At 42.6% G+C, this 15060-nt stretch overlaps 1 protein-coding gene across 1 annotated transcript in view; it reads right to left on the minus strand.

The window, feature by feature from the left end:
• The window catches only part of ARHGAP6 (Rho GTPase activating protein 6), a 484849-nt gene that overhangs the window by 283863 nt on the left and 185926 nt on the right, over positions 1-15060 (minus strand). The gene's annotated exons all lie outside the window — the stretch shown is intronic.

The raw sequence follows: 15060 nt of genomic DNA on the forward strand, positions 1-15060 counted from the left end.
ATTCATGAAAGAGAGGCAGACATAGGCAGAGGGAGAAGCAGGCTCCCTGGGGGGAGCCCGATGAGGGACTCAATCCCAGGACTCCGGAATCACGACCTGAGCCAAAAGCAGACGCTCAACTGCTGAGCCACCCAGATGCCCGGATACTATCCTATTTTGAGCTAATAAATTTGAGGCATAGAAAAATTAATAAACTTTTCAAGGTCACACAGAAAGTAAATGAGGAAGACAGAAATCAAAGTATTCTGACTCAAATATTGAGCACTCAACCACTACACCAAACTGCCTTTCTTTCATTAAAGGGACAGTTAAAGGAGTGCTGGACAGATTGCCTAGGGTGAAAGTTGCGGGTGTAGAGGGAGGTCTGAACTGCAAAGGGACATGAGGGGTCTCTTGGGGGTGATGGAAATATTTGCTATTTTTTAGTGGTGGTCTTTTCACGGTTGTCAAAATTTATCAAAATATATACTGAAAACATATAAAATTTATTATACATAAATTGTCCCTCAATAAAATTAATTTTTAAGACTTTATTTATTTATTAATGAGAGACACAGAGAGAGAGAGGCAGAGACACAGGCAGAGGGAGAAGCAGGCTCCATGCAGGGAGCCGGATGCAGGGCTCGATCCCAGGACTCCAGGATCACGCTCTGGGCTGAAGGCAGAGGCTCAACTGCTGAGCCACCCAGGCGTCCCAATAAAATTGACTTTAAAGAGCATTGAGAGTCTGAACTCTTGGTTTCGGCTCAAGTCGTGATCTCAGGGTCATGAGATTGAGTCCTGCGTTGGGCTCGTGGGGAGTCTACTTGCCCTCTCCCTCTCCCTCTGCCTGTCTCCCTGCTCATACACTGTCTTTCTTTGAAATAAATAAATAAATCTTTAATTTAAAAAAAGTGCTGGAAAATTCGCATTGCATGTCTTGAAATCACCAATTCCATTCACCTCAGTTACCCTTACAGAACATTTCCATTTAGCCATGTTGGTAAAGCGTGGGCTAGGCATGGTTTCTGTGTTTTCTCTTACTTCCCTTATTTCTCCTTGGGGTATGACTTATATGTACTATTAACTTTGAGTCTCTCCATAGACTCCAGGACGGGGTTCTACATTTAAAGAGGGAGTAGCCAATGAATTTGATTGACTCAAACATTTTTTTTAACAGTTTCTCTTTGTTTATTGCTGTGGTAGGCATTCCAAGATGGCATGCAAGATTCCCACCACCTGCTAACTACATGCTATTATAACCTTCTCCCCTTGAGTATAGGGAGGACCTGGGAATATAATGTGGAATATACGGTAACCTTTACTATCAAAGTGGTGGCTACCTTATATGGCAAAGGTTACCTTATATGGCAAAGATGATGGGACGTCACTCCTGTGATTATATTACTTATGTAAGACTTCAGAGTAGCTGACTAGAGAAAGACTCTCCCTTGCTGGTTTTAAAGAAGTGGGATGCCATGTTGGGACAGAAGACCATGTGGCAAGGACCAGCGGGTGGGGGTCTCTAGAAACTGACAGCAGCCCCTGGCTAACAGCCAGCAAGAACGGCTGATAGCCATTGTGCAGTGACAAGAAACCAGATTCTGCCAACAACACGGGCATGGGAGGGGATCCTGAGCTCAGGATGGTACCTTCTCTGCAGCCTTGCATGATCCTGAGTGAAGATTCTAGTTAGGCATGCCTGGACTCCTGACCTACGGCAACTATGAGATAATCAAGGGGTGATATTTCAAGACACTGCATTTGCAGAACTTGGTTACCCAGCCATAGAAATTGAACATACTGCTCCTTAAAAAAGATCAGCTCATTCTCCCTGACATTCATGGAGCTGCTGCCCCAGAAGAGCTCCATTAGGCCAGACAGAAATTTCCTAATTATATTTAAGGGTTTTCTTCTGTGTTCCTGGTGCATCTTATCATGGAGGTTAGAGCACAGTCCTAGGAGCCAAAGTCCTTTGTTCAAATCTCTATTCTGCTTGCTAGCTGTGAACCTGGGTAAATCGTTACCTCTTTGTGCCTCAGTTTCCTTGTTTGTAATGGTAGGTAACAGTTTCTACTCCATTCAAATGGCTCATATTAGTCAGAGTAGGTTAGGTTTTACTGTGGGAACAAATTGACCATAAAACCCAGTGATTTAATGTAATCGAAACATGTTTCTCGCTCATGCTAGGTGTTCGAACTGGGTTTTAAGGTGCCCCGCTTCTTATAGTTCCTCATGGACTCCAGCAGGTAGCAGGGCCTCCAAACCGAGGTGCCACCATCTTAATATATGGCCTAGAGAGAGCGGGAGGGCATTTCCCACCTCGGCTATGAAGTGACACAGCACATGCTTTAAAACCAGGCATAGCCCCAACTAACTCCAGTTGTTCAGGAAGACACTTGACCTAAAGAGAAGCCCACTATGGGGAACTCTTTCCAGGTAGAGAGAAGAGACAGGCTCTGAGGAAGGAATGACTGATGTATTGAAGGAGTAAGAAGCCCACCGTGACAGCTGTGTGGTGACTAAGGATGGACAAGAGTTGCAGAAGAAACTACTGGAAAGGCAGGAAGGAATGAGAGCAGACAGGTTCTTGCCATGATCCACACAGCAGCAGCTCATGCTTCAGAAACAAATCTCCATCTCTGAGAGTTTCTGTTGACTGTCCTACCTAAAATGGCGCCCCCCTTCTCCAGTCATCTCCATTCCTTAGCCTAATCTAACTTTTTCATTGTACTCTCATGTAAGTGTATCATGTATTTATTATTGCTCCCCTACAGTCTCCCCTACTAGAGAGTAAAATCCATAAAGGCAGAAATCCCCCACCTGATTCACTGTACCCCCAACATCTAGTATGGTAGATCACCCATAAGCTTAGTAAATGCTTGCTGACTGAATGAATGAACGAACGAATGAATGTATGTTTGGCTTTCCTGCTACACACCAAATTTGATGAGTTCAGTTAAGGAATGCATCATCTTCCTCAAAGGCTCTTCCAAGATCAATTTTCCATTTAGATCCTGCAGGGTTCAATTACCAGGGAGAGCGTTAGTTCCTCATAGGAGCTGATGGCAGGAAATATGTCCACATCTTACTCCTGAAAACCACAGTGCTTCTAGTCCAGAGAGAGAAACAGGCCTGCATGGGAGAGTCACATGGCTCTATCAGGGGTCCCTAACAACACCTAGTATGGAGGATCTTGAGGACGAGAGCGGTTCTGGAAGCCACATTCATCCTCAGGCAGGCCTGCTCTCAACAAAAAGGAGATCCAACTCTCTTGGGTATTTGGAAATCCAAACTTTCTTACCCTGGAGTCTTTCAAACTGAGAGGTGTCTGAAATAAAGCCAGACTGCCGAGGATTGGCTTAGTTTAAATTCACTTTCCTAGAGTAGAATTTTTTTTTCAAAAGACATTTATTAAATATCTTTAAAAACCTTTTTCTAAAACTCTTGTATACTTTATTTTTGTTCAAGTAGGTTTTGTTGTTTCTTAAGATATAACTGACATGTAACATATTAGTTTCTGATAGACAACATAATGTTTTGGTATTTGTATATATTGTGAAATGATCACCACAATAAGTCTAGTTAACATCCACCACCACAGTCACGATCTTTTTCTTGTGATGAGAACTTTTAAGATCTATTCTCTGAATGACTTTCAAATAAGTGATACAGTATTAACTATAGTCACCATGCTGTACATTAAATCCTTGAATATTATATATGGGCCAGCCAATTGATCAATTACTTAAATTCATTCTCAGGGTAATACTGACTGTAGATATTACCATAACCATGCTATAGATAAGGAAACAAAACAAAAACAAAAACAGAACAAAACAAAAAAGATAAGGAAACAGACCCAGAGAAATAAAGCCATTTGCCCCAAGGTCATCCAATTACTAAGAAGAGAAAAATAATATTTTAAAAAAGAATTTGAACATGTATTTTCAAATTTGCAGATCAGTGCTCATCCTATACTCAATGACTACAGGTAATACAATACCACATGCCTTCTAGATTAAACCATCCTGCTCTTAACTCACTCTGTTATAAATACTTGCTTAAATATCTGTGTTTCACCCAACAATTCCACTTCTGGGTATTTATATGATAAACTAAAATGCACGCCCTGCCAAAGATAGTACACAAATGTTCACAGCAGCATTATTCATAAGAGCCAAAAGACAGAAACAATCCAAATGTAAATGGATAAACAAAACGTGGCATATCCATACAATGAAGTTCTCTTCAGGAATAAAAAGGAATGAAGTACTGGTACATACTACATACAACATGATGAACCTCAAAACTTATGGGAAGTGGAAGAGGTCAGACAAAAAAGGATCATGTGGTGTAGGATTCCATTTATATAAGAGATGTCCAGAATAGGCAAAGCTATCTAATTTAGAGACAAAGCACATCAGTGGTTGCAGGGGCTGGGGAGAGGTAGATGGAGGGAATGGGGAGTGACAGCTAATGACCAGGAGGGACGTCCCTGGGCAGATGGGAATGCTCTTAAATTAAATCGTGACACTGGTTACACAATTCTGCAAATTTATTAAAAAATCATTAAACTGCACACTTAAAGTGAACAAATTTTACGGTAGGTAAGTTATACCCCAATAAAGCTGTTTTTAAAAACCATTGAGAAAAAGCAAGAGAGTAAGTTCAGCGGGGGAGAGGGATTTTTTTCTTAAACATCACAACCGGGCTTTGGAAACACATCCCAAGCATAATGAAATAATTCTTCTTAATGTACAGGACAGCTCAGCAGAACGTTATCAAGGAAACCACTTTCCTATCTTGGACGCTAAGGATGGAGCCAAAAGAGATGTCTGAAGTTCAGACTTCTTGCAGGCAGCGAAGCCTCCCTGCTGGGGGCTCCAGTGGCTGCGAACCAGGGGCCCCCAGCAAGGAGAAGCAGACCAGTCTGACCAGGAACCGACCAGATAGGACGGCCTGCACCCTACCCAGAAGCCAGGCCTAGGACGCAGGCTGGAGGAGGGACTCTAGTGTCTCTGGAAGTCAAAATATTTTCTTTGACCCAGTTGCCAACTTGCAGGGAAGGAAATTAAAGCTAAGCTGCTTTCCTAATTTAGGGCGAGGATATTTTCCATATTTTTGCAGAAACCTTTTATTTATGAGACGCGAAAGGAACCAGGGGCACACAGAAAGCAAAAGTGTCTAGTGGCCTTTTTAGCACATGGTAGGCTGCACGTTTCCTCCTTGTGCTTCTAAAAATGGTTGAAAAAGAGTCCAACTTGTAAAATCGTGCACATCTAATTCTCTCTGAAATTTAGGCCAAGAGATATGACCTGAGCTGAGTCACATCTGAGTCAAAGGGAACTGCCTCATCTCTCCTCCACCCACAGCAGTGTCCTCTCCAAAAACAAAACACAACAAAACAGCGAGCCGTGTCTGCCTCAGATGAACATCCAGCCTTGAGACGATGTGGGAAAGTGACCTTTCGCTTTATTTATACGGTGTAGTAACGGCATCCCTGTGTTTCCTCCTTCCCGACCCTCTGAAAACACTTTCCGCATTGATCTCCGCTCCGGTCGAGGAGCCACACAATAGGAATACGGTGGTAATCCTGTGGTTTTAGTGACTCAGTCAAAAAAAAAAAAAAGTCCCCACCAGGCTGTGTTTGAAAATTCATTCCAAATTGATTCATCAAATTTTTATAAGATTTAGTGTGACATTCTGATCGCCCAAATCTTAGAAAGCAGCCGCTTCTTCCCATCAAGGCCGTACCAGGGTGCTTTCCAAATTTCCAATTGCATGTGGCGAGCACCCTGCAGCACGCTTTCTTGCACTCCCCAACTAGGACCCTATGGTGACACAACTCCCGGGCTGGCGTGTCGCTGCACGCTCACGGGTGCTTCAACTACCTGCACAGGTGACCGAAATGGCTTTTTCAACGTAGTGGCGAGGCCCTTCAAAGTGTTTGAGAACACTCTTCCATCTCCCCGCTCCTGTCCCTCCCATGACTGAGAATCCACCTGTCGCAGCCTGAAATCCTGGCGGCCTACCTGGTACTGGGTTGTGGCCGCGTCTCCCGTGTCCCCCCTCCGTGGCACCGCTGGGCTCCTCGCTCCCTACGTTCGGCGCAGGACTGCAGCCCCCACGTGACATCAGGCCGAGTTTCCACTTGGAGGGTGGCAGTGTTGGAGGGGTGGGGGGACAGGCGGGGGTTCCGTCGCACACCCCTGTATCTGCCTTGGGTTCAACCACGTGTGCCCTTCCGGAGGTGAGTGGGGCACAGAGAAGGGAAAGGAAGAAGGGACGGAAGCCAGGAGAAAGCATGATCACCGTGTAAATCTGGATCCCCCCCTCTGCTCCTGCGCCCTCACGTTGCACAGTGTGTGTCCGGCACAGGTAGCCCGTGCACGCCCACTGATGGGCCCCTGGTGGCCCGTAGGCGCCTACGGCCACGGGAGGCCTGATGAACACCTCCCGAGTTGCCCCTTACGGACCTCTGCAACCATTTCTCCGGGCGGTGTTTGCTCAGGAGCAGAAGTGCTGGGTCATAGCATCAGGTGCTTCAATTTAACCACGCATTTCAAGATGGGCTTCCAGAAGGGCTGCACCAGTCTCTATCCTGACAGCGCAAGAAGAGGCCCAGAGCCCCAGGTCCTCATCAACACTTGGCATCTTTCAGTTTCCTGACTATTGATAGCCGGTGGCGGTCATCTTAGAGCACCAACTGTCCTCGAGGAGAGAGACAGGTGGTGGGAAGACAGGGGAGGGGACTGAAGGAACCTGGCTCTCGGGAAGGTTCTCCTTTAAATAAGAAAACAATAAGCTCCTACCTTGGTTAAGCCATCATTATTTTCAGTTTTGGGGATACATGCAGCTAACTCTCTCATCCTTGTGTATACGCTGTTGACATGTAAAATGAATTCCACCTTGAGATCTAAAAAGCATGCCCTCTTTACGGCCAAAGATAGACCACAGTGGGACTGTCTTGCAAAGAGGAACAGTCATGAAGTGACTGCTGGCCCTCCAGGTAAGTCAAGATCATTCACTTTTATTTTAAAAGAGATCATTGCACCTTTAATTCAAATGTTTCTTGCTGAGCTTTTCTTGTTCAGCATTTTAAGCCCAGGTGATTAATTTTACTGACAGTCTAAAGCACACAGACATGAAAACTGAAACTAAATCACAGATAAACAAGGAGTACACATAACAATATATTAAGAGGCCAAGAGACAGGTGTCCTAACACCCAAACAATTATTCGGAAACTATAATTAGAGGGGGAAAGGCACAGGATGTTCCTACCTGTTTATAAAAGTTAATGAATCTCAGCCAAATCCTCCTTCTTCCCTTTATCTCCAGTAATTGCCAAGCAAGTTCAACTGCAAAGATAAAGAATTTACCAATCCCTTCTTTCACAAGTTAATTCCTCTCTGTATACACTGTTCACTTTCTTCAATATTTCATCAGAAGTTCCTTAGGCCTAACTTGACATAAATTGCCTCTTTAAAAAAAAAAAAGATTTTATTTATTTGGGAGAGAGAGAGAGAGAGAGCATGAGGAGGGAGAGGGGGCACATGAGAGGGAGAAGCAGACTCCTCGCTAAACAGGGAGCCAGACTCGGGGCTCGATTCCAGGACCCTGGGATCATGACCTGAGCCAAAGGCAGATGCTTCTCAGACTGAGCCATCCAGGCGCACCATACCTCTTTTTACTTAGCCACAACAAGCCTCATGTGCAAAGCAAAACCAACAGTCATGAACAAGTTATCTTCTACTTCTTTTCACCAAATTAAACTGGCCCCAAAAGAATATTATTCTGCAGATGCTGAAAAAAGGTATGGCAGGTAAGCTGGTCTCCCCACCTTCACCCAGGCTGTTCAGGAACAAAGTCAGAGCTAGAACAATCCGCAGGTTCTGCTGCATGCATGGCTCACCGGTCATCTCTTTTCAGCTTTCCCAATTCCATTTGCTGTTGCGCCACACAGCACTCTTCATTACCACTGATGGTTTGGGTTTTGATCCTTATAACTACTCATGCCATCACATATTTTATAAAAGCAGGCAGTCTTGGTGCTTCCTCTTTTCTTCAGAACTTGGTTCTCTTCCACTTTATCTCTTTGTTTTTTTGCTTTTTGTTTTTTGTTTTTAAGATTTCTTTACTTATTTTATAGAGACAGAGAGCACCAGTGAATGGCCGGGAGAGGCAGGAGAGGGAAAGGGAGAGAATACAAACTTCCCACAGAGTGCAGCATCCAATGTGGAGCTCAGGCTCCATCTCACGACCCTGAGACCAAAATCAAGAGTTGGATGCTTAACCGACTGAGCAACCCAGCCCCCCCCCCCACTTTATCTCTTTAAAGATAAGAATAATGATATCAGGGTACTGAACCAGTTGCTCCTGTGTTTACATGGGCTTTGCATGCAAATATAATTTGGCCCTCTCACCACCTGGACAAGGTACCAACTGTAGGCGATAAGGAAATTTGGGCTCAGAGAAGTTAACTTGCTAAAGTTGCCAAGACACGTCCACTTTATGCACCAACCTTCTTGTGCCTAGAGTAGCACTGCCCAATAGAAACAGGATGCAAGCCACATACATAATTTTAAGTGTTTTGGTAGCCAGATTTAAAAAGTCAAAATAGGTGAAACTGAGTATAACTTCATCTCTTATCTCACTCAAATACCCCCAATAGTATCATTTCAACAAGTGATCAAAGTAAAAATAATTATTAAGACATTTTACACATTGTTATAGCATATCTCAGTTTGGACAACAAATTATCATTAGAAATACTTGAACTGGATTTAGATTTCATAAAATATACCATTGAAAAAGTTTATTCACACACCCAAGTTTTACCAAACATATTTAAAAGTTTTCCAAAAACTGAAGGGAATGAAGGGAAAGGAGAGAAAATGAGTGAAAATATCAGTGAGGATGACAAAACATGAGAGACTCCTAGCTCTGGGAAATGAACAAGAGGTAGTGGAAAGGGAGGCGGGCGAGGGTTTGGGGTGACTGGTTGACGGGCACTTGAGGGGGGCACTTGGTGGGATGAGCGCTGGGTGTTATGCTCTATGTTGGCAAATTGAACTCCAATAAATAAATAAATAAATAAATAAATAAATCATTGGTAGGTTGAAATTGGCCATGGTTGGAATGTCTATGCCACAGAAATTGTCATGGGCTATAAATCAGGACTTAAAAAAAATAAAGCAGCTTATTAGTATACCAGTGCTCACTATTATAAAAAGCAAATGAGCAAATAAGATAATGTAAATAAGTGTTTTCCAATCTTCAAAATTCTGTGCTTAAAAATCAAAGTAATGAGGCAGAGAGACTTATTGAATTGTGTCACATGTTTCTCAATTATTACTTAATCCATAATTCAAAATGTCTGATTTTACTTTTTAAAAAGTCTTATGAAAAACAATTTGAAATAAAAAAAAGTTTATCTCTGAAGGAATATCAGTGGAAAGATAAAGTAAAGTAATACATTTTTCTCTCTTGGAAGATATGAAACAATTCAAACAAATCCACATAAGATAAGAAAGGTAAATGAATTGAGGTTAGCACAGAAGCATAAAGTAGTAAATCCTAAACAGAAAGGATGATCAGGAAACGAATTATTGGAAAAACAGTTTATGTACAAAACCTTTTAAATTATGTAAACACATATTTTTCAGCTTTTATTGAGGTATAATTGACAAATAAAAAATTGTATATGTTTAAGGTAAAGGTTTTCCAAAAACTGAACATAGTAGCAGTGCGTTCAGTAAAGTTTAAAGTTAACACATGATAATTACATAAAATTAAAATCAGTTGGTTGCACTAGCCACAGACGTGTCGCGTGCTCATCAGCTACGTGGAGCCAGTGGCTGTCACGGGGGACAGTGCAGCTCTAGGTCTTGAACGTCCTTACAGGCAACTCAACTACACATTCCCACCGGAGCTCAGGCGGCGCAGACGTCTGCTCCTCCACCGCGAGGGCAGCCCCGCACGCCCCAGCCCGGAGGCCCAGCTCACACCCCCTCCTACGCTGAGACTTCCCTGATGCATCAAAAGGAAACACCTGCACCCCGATGTTTATAGCAACAATGTCCACAATAGCCAAACTATGGAAGGAGCCTCGGTGTCCATCGACAGATGAATGGATAAAGAAGCTGTGGTCTATGGATACAATGGAATATTCCTCAGCCATTAGAAACGACAAATACCCACCATTTGCTTCGACATGGATGGACCTGGAGGGTATTATGCTGAGTGAAATAAGTCGATCGGAGAAGGACAAACATTATATGGTCTCATTCATTTGGGGAGTATAAAAAATAGTGAAAGGGAATAAAGGGGAAAGGAGAAAAATGAGTGGGAAATATCAGAAAGGGAGACAGAACATGAGAGACTCCTAACTCTGGGAAACGAACTAGGGGTGGTGGAAGGGGAGGAGGGCGGGGGGGGGGGGTGACTGGGTGATGGGCACTGAGGGGGGCACTTGATGGGATGAGCACTGGGTGTTATTCTATATGTTGGCAAATTGAACACCAACAAAAAATAAATTTATAAATAAAAAATTAAAAAAAAAAAAAAAGGAATCCAAAACGCCACTCCTCCTCCGAACCTAGACAGCACTTTTGCTGGGCCTCCTGAATGGCAACCTTCACATCTCCCTTTGTAGAACAGCCACTTCCTTTCACCCCTATCTCTTACACTACCATCTTTGGCGTACCTCAAAATTGTGTACAAAGCAGCTCGTCAAAGATACCTTTTTTTTTTGCCTGAATCATCCAAAATGACTGTGAAGGAAGTATTAAAAGGAATAAGTCTAAATATTTGAAATGGACCTATTTACTCTCCACCAAAAAGGGGGGGGGGGATCAGCTTAAGTAAAACACTACAATCTCTTTGGTGTCCTTATATAAGTCGAAAAATATTAGTGTGTATCATCTTTTGTAAGTTTTGTAACAGACCCATGGGTCTCACAAAGCAAGGGGCATTTTAAAAGTATCTACTTACAGAGTTTTTTATGGTAAGGCAGAGTGAATCTCCAGACAGCCTTCCTTGGAAAAGAACTAGAAATGTGGGATAACATATTTTAAAACTATTAATGATATGTATGAGTAGGCAAGAAAGTAAAAGAAACACTCAGATCTCAAAATAATCAGAAAGGACATTGCAGCCTTCTAGCCAGTGGTTGCTTAGAAGGCTTTTGTTGAACCAGATGAACCTAAATTCTAGTTTTCCTGGCTTTATAGGATTTAGGGGATGAAATGCAAACTGTACCGACACAAACAAGGTGGCAAGTTGAATAGGACATCCCATAAAGCTGGAACTCTCACAGGATAAATCCTTGCAGTAAGGAGGACTACCCCTCCCTCCAGTCATAAGCTGGAAAATGTTCTCCTTCAAACCTGACCGGTGGAAACAACTCCAGCTGCTTCTCCTGTGTACAGCGACAGGAGAATGGGTACCCTGTGGTATGGACACGAAGGACGTGTGACCGAGTAGCAGTAGACTACGGGTGAATGCAACATCGTGGATAAGCTCACATAGATGACGAGAAGCAGAAGAACCAGACACAGAACAGCACATACTGTAGGAGTCCATTTGTAGACAGTACAAAAACGAGGAAAGCTAATCTGTGCAGATAGAAGTCAGAACGTCTGTAACCCTTGGAGAGGCTAGGTTAGAGACCATGATTATTTAGCTACCTTCAGCAGCGCTGTATTTTGAAATGTGAGGGCATGATGTCCACTTGTAGTATTTGCTTATATATGTGTGTGTGTGTTTATAGATATCACATATTGATTATAAGTATATATAATTTTTATTCTCAATTTATTTATATAGTTATATATAATTATATATATTTCATTTTATACAGTTATATATCTTTAGGTATATATTTAAAATTATGTAATATAATCATATTTTAAATTATAAATATGTATATTTACCTTATGGCCATAGCCTCTCCATAGAGGGCTGATAGAGTCTCCTAAGCAGTCTCTTGCTTCAAATCTCTTGGCAGACTTCTAGCAACTCTAATCTCCTAGCACACAGCCTAAAATTCTGAGCGAGTGACCTGTTTGCACCCCAGGAATTAAGGTCCAAGGGTGGCAGGAACCAAAGTATGAGGTGTGCATACCAGTTGCACATAGTAAATACAGGTGGGAAGGGAATGGCAGCAAGCAAAAGGCTTCTCCCAAAGTCCTTCTCAGTGGTCATCTGCCATTTGCTCTCAGTGGACGTCAGTTCCCACAGGCCAGTGCAGCACCACCCACATGTCACAAGAGATGGGAGAGAGAGATGGGCGCATCTCCCCTATGTGATGGGACCCTGTTCCCTAGAGGAGCCAGAGCCTATGTTGTAGAAACAGGAGAAAGCAGCCCCAGAACCAGAATACCTCCTCTGACATGATAAACAGGCCCCAAGTGCAGAAGGGAGCGTGTACCCCACCACAGGTGTGTAGCTCACACGGTAGGTCAATCTGGGCACACAATTGTCTGACTCACTCAGCGAAGCAAATACTACAGGTGGACATCACACCTTCAAATTTCAAAATACAATGCTGCAGAAGGTTGATGAAGAATGATGAAGCTAAACCAATTTCCAGCTGTGTATTTCCCAGATACTTTCAAAATCCCAGCTTATCGAGAGCTTTCATAGTTTATTTCCTCACAGGTACTTTTGTGATTTCATCAGAAATGACTGGCTGATGGGTTCCCTTGTGAAAGTGTCCCATTTGGACAAGTTAAATGAGTAAACCTGGTTAAAAAAATATATTCATCAAGAGCCTCTGGGCATAAGGTACGATTTCCAAGAGCCCAAGCATTCTTGGCTACTTGTAAGTATTACTGGAAGGCACTCAAAACCAACACTCCATTTGCCTGATCTTCAGCAAAGAAAACATCAGCCTGTGTGAGCTAATGTGGATGTTATTTTAGAATTAGCTTTGCTGCCATTTCAGGGTAGCTAATACCATTGTCCTCACCTCAAAGCCTTTGAACTGAGATTTAGGAGGTGAGCAAGCTGCAAAGCCTGTGAGTGTGGTTCTAGAGAAACTCACACATGAGTAGATTTGGCTTGGTCATGCTGAAGACTTTCCCTTAATTCACTAAGTATTTGGATCATGGGGAAGTTGAAATATTGGTAGGAACAGCAAGGGCTGGCTTCATGGGTGTGCAACCTGGGCAGTCACCAGGGCTTCATACCGCAAACCTCCCCACAATTAGTTTAAAACTCTGCTGTCGCCATTTCAAAATTCTTAAGTCTTGAGCAAGGGGCTCTGCATTTCCATTTTGCACCGGGCTTCCCAAAGTATGTGACAATTCTGGAAACAGCAGTGCGACTTTACATCTATCCCCTCCCTAGACCTTTTTCTTTCTTGTTGCTTGCACATATGATACTCTCTATTCATACTAAATTAAATTTTTATTTTTTTTAGCAACTGAAAGGTCTGGCCCACCAGAAGGAGAAAGAGGATCAGAGAACAGTAATAGCAAAAGACAGCATCAGAGACCATGGAAGCTGGGTGCACAGTCTATGGGAACTCTCTGTATAATCTTTGCAACTTTTCTATACATCTGAGTTTATTCCAAAAAGTCAAAGGGTCAGCTCATCATAAACTTACAAATCAAAATTAGTATTTTAATTTTTTTTTTAAGTAGGCTCCGTTCCTAGTATGGAGCCCAATGTGAGGCTTGAACTCATGGCCCTGAGATCAAGATCTGAGCTGAGATCAAGAGTTGGACGCTTAACCAACTGAGGCACCCAGGCGCCCCTAAAACTAGTCTTTTTAAAAAGATAATTGTAAAGAATCAAAAACAAAATCAAGCCTCTCACACCTGAAAATGAAAAAGAAACAACATTCTAAAAAAATTACCCAATCAAAGAAAAATTAAAAGTGGGAATTATAAACTTGACAATGCAATGCTGGCCTTAGTTTTAGAACTATTAAAGGAATTAAATAAAATGTTTAGATATAGCAAAACTATGTTTAAATTTCAATAGTTTACTTTTAAACCAGTAATTATGGCAAAAAACTAAAATCCCCTTTGCAACTGCCACAACAAGCAATTAAAAAAAACTATTGGATTTGCATGAAATTCTCAGAAAAGGGAAAACTATAGAGATGGAATGCATATAGATCAATGGGGGCCTGGCACGGACAGCAAACACTTTCAACAGGGGAATGGTATGGTGTGCAAATAATGACTTCAATAAAGCTTTAAGTTTTTTTTTATTTTTTAAATTTTTTAAAGATTTTATTTATTCATGTGAGAGAGAGAGAGAGAGAGAGAGAGAGAGAGGCAGAGACACAGGCAGAGGGAGAAGCAGGCTCCATGCTCCATGCAGGCTCACATGCAGGGAGCCTGATGTGGGACTCGATCTCGGGTCTCCAGGATCACGCCCTGGGCTGAAGGCAGGCGCTAAACCGCTGAGCCACCCAGGGATCCCCAGTTTTTAAAAAATTTTTTTAAAAAGGAGCCATTAATAAATTTAGTAAGACATTTGCATTAACAACACATGTGTGTGAATGGCCTACAAAATTTCCTTAAAAGATACTAAAGACCTGAAGAAATGAAGAACCATTCTCTACGTCTGGATGGAAAGATTTAATTTTGCCAAGATATCAGTCTTCCCCCACTTAATACATAAAAATAAATTCTTCTTGCAATCTACAAAAAAGAAAGAGAGAGAGAGAGAGAGAGAGAGAAGGCAGGCAGACAAGCAAAGAAAGAAAGAGAGACAGAGAGAGAGAATGAAAGGAAGTATAAGGAAAAAGAAAATCTTTCTGTCCCCTCAAGGTGGGGCAGGAAAGCATCCTGGGGGGAAGCAAAAGGTTGCAGTGTGACCCCCCAAGACCCAGGGACATGGAGCCTGCCCAAGACTAGGGCTGAGCCAGGTCCACAGTAGCTTAATTCACTCAGAGACCCATGAGTGTCTGTTGTGTGAGCATACTCTAAGAAAGATGCTCCAGTTTACGGCAGAAAGAATATTCCCTGTCCTGTGCCCAAGAAGTGTGCACTGAGCAGGAGAGAATCTGACCACGGCTTCAAGGGTAAGGTAAAGGGAGAGGACAAAGCTGAGATGGCGA

The sequence above is a fragment of the Canis lupus genome, chromosome X (assembly GCF_011100685.1).
Source record: "Canis lupus familiaris isolate Mischka breed German Shepherd chromosome X, alternate assembly UU_Cfam_GSD_1.0, whole genome shotgun sequence".
Taxonomy (NCBI): domain Eukaryota; kingdom Metazoa; phylum Chordata; class Mammalia; order Carnivora; family Canidae; genus Canis; species Canis lupus.